General features: G+C 39.2%; 1 pseudogene; it reads right to left on the bottom strand.

The window, feature by feature from the left end:
* Positions 1–3,359: 3,359 nt before the first annotated feature.
* Positions 3,360–4,247, bottom strand: LOC109459969 (ADP-ribosylation factor 1; annotated as a pseudogene).
* Between the last annotated feature and the right edge of the window lie 1,704 nt (positions 4,248–5,951).

Here is a 5,951-nt window from a genome sequence, read left to right as displayed (position 1 = left end):
AACCCTCATGCACTGTTGGTGGGAATATAAGATGGTACAGTCACTTTGGAAAACAACCTGACAATTCTTTAAACAATTAAACAGTCATTTACCATATGACCCAGAAATTCCACTCATAGGTATATACCTAAGACAAATGAAAACATATGTCCACAGAAATACTTCTATGTGAATGTTTATAGCAGCAATATTCTTGTAAGCTAAAAGATGGAAATAAGCCAAATGTCCATCAACTAATGAATGGAGAAACGAAATTTGGTAGAACCATACAATAGAATAGTATTCAGCCATAAAAAGGAAAGTACTGATATATGATACAACATGGATGAACCTTGAAAACATTATACTCAGTGGAAGAAGCCAGTCACAAAAAGCCATGTATTGTATAATACATACAACATATACATACATACAAAATGTCCAGTACAGATAAATCTATAAAAAACAAAAAGTAGATTAATTTTTGCTTAAGCGAAAAATGGGGGTAGGGGCATGATAGCTAATGGTTACAAGGCTGTTGTGATTTTTTTTGAGGTTTTGAAAATGTTCTAAAGGTTTTGAATTTGTGGTGAAGATTGTATATATCTGTGAACATACTAAAAACTATTGAACTGAATACTTTAAATCATATGTGCTGTGAATTATATCTCAATGAAATGTTTTATGATGCAATACCTAGGCAGATTTTTTTGAGTATTTATGTATGGCATTCTCAATACACAGAACAGATGGAAGTGGTATTTTATTAGTGTACTTTTTATAGTGTTAAATTTATTTACTTATAATAATAGCAATCATTTATTGAATTAACCTTAGTCATAGTTTTGCTTTGTGTAAACATTTGGTGTAAAGTACATTTTAGTATGCATGTTGATCTTTTGTAAATAGCCAAAAATGTTATTTTTAAACAAATGTGTCAAACACTCAGAAAATAAATTATATAACCAACAGCTAACACAATCCATCTTTGTTAAATCTGCACATTTTGCATTATTTGCTTCAGATTTGTCTTTTAAGAAATAAAACCAGTTTGAAGTTCTTTGCATAAACCTCCCTGTCCCATTTCTCTCTCTCCCTCTCCTGAAGTTAGTGTTTATCACTCCCATAAAATTATTTTACCACACATATATGTATCACAAGGCAATATAAAGTAGTGTTTTGCGTGCTTTTAAGTTATGTAAATACTATAACTTTGAATATATCATTCTTCAACTTGCTTTCCTTTCATGCCATGTTTTTTTCCAAATGTACACGAAAGAACAGAATAATATAACAAACCCCCCTGTATCCATATCCCTGCTTCAACAATGATCAGTGATGGCTACACATGCTTCATTAAAACCCCTGCCCCCTTCCTCTCACTCCTTTGAATCATTTTAAAGCAATTTCATCTGTAATATATATCTCTAAAAGATAACGACACTTCTTATAAAACCCAGCACTATATTTTAGATCTATCCATGTATAGCTCTACTCTGTCATTTTAACTGTAATGTAAAATTTGACTACATGGGAAAATATTTTGCTCTCTTTAATCACTGGCTTATTGATGGATTCCACATTTAGGTTGATTCCACATTTTCACCAAAACAATTTTGCAATGAATATTCTTGTACATGTTTCCTTAGGCATGTATGCAACAGTTTGGGTATTTACCTGGAATTGGAATGGCTGGGCCACAGGTAGGGAAACTGTATGATTCCTCTTCATCCTGGAACGGTACCATATTTATTGTCTTACTGCACTGGCCACGGATTTCAGTACAATCCTGAACAGAGGCTATAGGAGTGGATGTCTCTGTGTCAGTTTTGATTGGAATAGAATTTCTGATTTTAAGGTAATGTTTCTAATGTTCTGCTACTAAGTGTAATAGTTACTTTAGTCTTTTGGTAGACATCCTTTATCAGGTTTGTTCGTTTGGGATTAACTTCAGTTGTAAAAGAAACCCTCCAAATAACAGTGACTTAAACAAGATAAACACTTATGTCTGACAAGACAGCTTGGATATAGCCAACCAGGAGCTGATATAACATCTCTTCTACAAGGAATCCTCCGAGACTCAAGCTTCTTCCAGCTTATTGCTCCACGTCTTTCTGATGTGGTCCTTTTCCTCACGGTCCAAGGCAGCCTCTGAGTTCTACACAAGATGAAGGAAGGGATGGAACAGAGGTGAAGGATGCACACCAGCTGTCTGTTAAGAAAGGCTCTAGAAATTTGCCCTTGTACCCCTTTGCAATAGAGGTTCACACCAAGCCTGCAAGGGGAGCTGGGAGCGTGAGTCCTTCTGCTGGTGGTGCAGGCGCCCAGCTAAAACTCCTATGACCAAAGAAGGCGGGACAAACAGATTTCGGGGGATGATATAGCAGTCTCAGCTAAGGAAATGCCCTTGTGCTTGTAGTTTACTGAGAGTGTTTTTAAAACATAAATGGATGTTATTCTATCAATTGCTTTTTCTGCATTTGTTGAGATCATATGATTCTTATCCTTTAATCTGGTAAAATGGTGAATTAGATTAATAGATTTTTCTAATATTGAACAATCTTTATATACCTGGTATAATTTACAACTTGGTCATAATGTTTTATTTTATTTTATTTTTTGACTAGTAATTGTGTATTGAAAGCAGTAAGAGGTTCCACGACACCAGATAAACCAGTTTTGAAGTTTTCCCCAAGATAAAGTTTAACAGCTCCAGCTTCTTCAGTGTTTATCAAAATACAAAAGAAAAAAAGTAGAGGTTGTCGTTTTTGATGGCAGATCTGACCCTTGCAGCCTGAGGGAGTGAAAGCACATGTGGGTGGGGGCTCCAAGGGGCTGGACTCTAGGATGACCCGCCACCCATCTGCCTGTGCTCCTGCTGGTGAGACCCAGGCACCCTGGGGTAAGCAAACATGCGTGGGGACCACAAGGCTCCCGCTCTGGCCAGAGTGGTCCCACCAAAGCACCCATGCTGACCCAAGGGAAATCTGGGGTCCCTCCGAGGGGTCTGAGCAGTGGCCACAGCCCCCAGCTCATCCCCTGGGTGGCGGTGTAAGCACAAGTACAAGCACAAACGCTATGGGATGCAGGATGACCCAGCCAATCACGGGGACCGTATGTGACCATGCAGAACATATCGTGGCTGGTTCTGCCTGCCACACGCTACAAATAGAAGACAGACCATGGGTGGACCGACCTCAGGCCATTACTGCAGAACCTACACTAGGCACATTTCTCCCTTCTGTGTGTTCAAGTGTCTCCTTACTTTGTATGTGTTACTATTTTTAAAAATGCACTGAATTTGGGTTAAAAACCAACCACTAAAATGGATCTCAACACAGATCAAAATCTCAAGAGTGTCAGGCTGGTCTCACAGCGGCTCCTGGAGGCCCCAGGTGCCTACAATCCCTTCTCAGTACTAACAGTGGGTTGATTCTCTTTTTACAATAAAAAAGCTGAGTAATATTGCATAGAGTACCAGAAACTGCCTCATTGGAAACAAGAACTATTTACATTAAATAAAAACCCGGTTGCAGGCTGCGTCTGCACATGTACAGCATGGTGAAGCACATGGGACCAACCATGGAGACAGCTGCTAGCACACACCACAGTGGCACGTCTGCCACATGAGAAGAAAGCAAGGGCGGAGGAGGGAGTGAGGGGGGAGAGGAGTGCAGCTCACTTCTGGTTCCGGAGCTCATTGGACAGCCAGTCCAATCCCTCACAGAGCCCATCCCCACTGGTGGCGCAGGTGGCCTGAATGTACCAGTTCCTGTGGCGCAGAGAGTGCAGGCCCAGCTTGCCTGTGATCTCAGCTGCGTTCATGGCGTTCGGGAGGTCCTGCTTGTACACGGACACAAGCAGGACAGCATCCCTGAGCTCGTCCTCCGCCAGCATCCGCATGAGCTCCTCCCGGGCCTCATTCACACGCTCTCGGTCATTGCTGTCCACCACAAAGATGAGACCTTGTGTGTTCTGGAAGTAGTGGCGCCACAGGGGCCGGATCTTGTCCTGGCCGCCCACATCCCACACGGTGAAGCTGATGTTCTTCCACTCCACTGTCTCGACATTGAAGCCGATGGTGGGGATGGTGGTCACGATTTCACCCAGCTTCAGTTTGTACAGGATGGTGGTCTTCCCCTCAGCGTCCCGGCCCACCATGAGGATGCGCGCTTCTTTTTCGCCAAAAAGGCCCTTGAAGAGGTTCGCAAAGATATTCCCCATGCTGTCGACTGTAGGGAGTGACACTGGCCAGAGAAACCCTCAGCTGCTGCTCTGAGCCAGGCGTTGGTTTTGCTCCCACAAGATGGCGGCTCAACGTTTTATTTGTTTAATTGCTGGATTTAATATGCTAAATTTACTTAGGGTTTTTGCATTTATGACATATTCTATGCTATTAAGAGAGATTGATTTATAATTTACTTTTTTTTATACTGTTTTTGTTTGGTATTTGGTTTGATACTACATCAGCCTTATAAAATGAATCAAGAAACTTTCCCTTTTTTTCTCTTCTTTAGAATATTTTATTCACAATTTGTATTTTATGTTCCTGTTCTTTGAATATCTCACCTAAAAAGCTACTTAAACCTAGTGTTTTATTTTTGAAAATGTGAACCTACCAGTTCAATTTATTTCATGATTATAGGTCGATGGAGCTTTCCTATTTTTCTTCAGGAATAATTTTTGCCTCTATTGTTTTGCTATTATAAGTAATGTTACTATGAATATTCATGTACATGTTTTTGTGTAAACATGTGCTCAGTTCTCTTGGTGATACACCTAAGAGTGTAATTGCTGGGCCATATGGCAACTCTATGTTTAACTGTTACCACAGAGGCTGAACCATTTTACATTCCCACTAGCCGTGTAGGAAGGCCCAATTTCTCCACGTTCTTGCAAACATTTGTTCTTTTCTTTTTCCTTCCTTCTTTTCCTCCCTCCCTCCCTCCTTCCCTCCCTCCCTTCCTTCCTTTCTTTTAAAAATTATAGCCTTCCTAGTTTGTGTAACATGGTATCTTGTTGTGGTTTTGACTTGTTTTTCCCCAATGGTTAGTGATGTTGATCGTCTTTTCATGTGCTTATTGGCCATTTGTCTGTCTTCTTTGGAGAAATGTCTCTTTAAACACTTTGCCTATTTTCAATTGGGTTGTTGGTCTTTTTATTTGTTGCGTTTTTAGAGTTCTTTATATATTCTGGATACTAATCCTTCATCAGAGATATGATTTGCAAATATTTTCTCCCATTATATCAGTTATCTTTTAATTTTCTTGGTGGTGTCCTTTCAAACACAAAAGTTTTTAATTTTGACAAAGTCCAATTTATATATTTTTTCTTTTGTTGCTCATGCTTTTGGTGTCATTTCTAAGGAACCATTGCCAAATCTAAGTTCATGAAAATTTACCCCTATGTTTTCTTATAAGAATTCTATCATTTTAGCTCTTATATTTTGATGCATTTTGAGTTAATTTTAACTGATTTTTGTTTGTTGAACCACTCTTGCATTTCAGGGCTAAATCCCACTTGGTCATAAGGTATAACCTTTTTTATATGCTGTTGGATTCAGTTTGCTAGTATTTTGTTGAGAATTTTTTTAATCTACCCTTCATAAAGGATATCAGTTTGAAGTCTTCTTTTCTTGTATGTCTCTGCATGGCTTTGATATCAGGGTAATGCTGGCCTCACAGAATGAATTACGGATGTTCAGACCTATGGATTATTTAGAAGCGGACGTTTTCATTTCTAAGTGTTTGAATATTTTCCTGTTATCATTTTGTTATTGATATCTAATTTAAGTTCACTATGGTCATACTTTATATGGTTGCACTTCTTTTATATTTGGAAAGGTTATTTTATGACCCCGGATATAGTCTATCCTGGTGAATGCCTCACAGGCACTTGAAAAGAATGTGTATTCCGCCATAGTTAGATAGAGTGTTTTACAAATGTCAGTTTGATCTGATTGGTCAATGGTA

The sequence above is a fragment of the Rhinolophus sinicus genome, linkage group LG03 (assembly GCF_036562045.2).
Source record: "Rhinolophus sinicus isolate RSC01 linkage group LG03, ASM3656204v1, whole genome shotgun sequence".
In the NCBI taxonomy this organism is placed as follows: Eukaryota; Metazoa; Chordata; class Mammalia; order Chiroptera; family Rhinolophidae; genus Rhinolophus; species Rhinolophus sinicus.
Note: the sequence above shows the minus strand (reverse complement) of the source record. Positions and strands in the feature narration are given on the sequence as shown.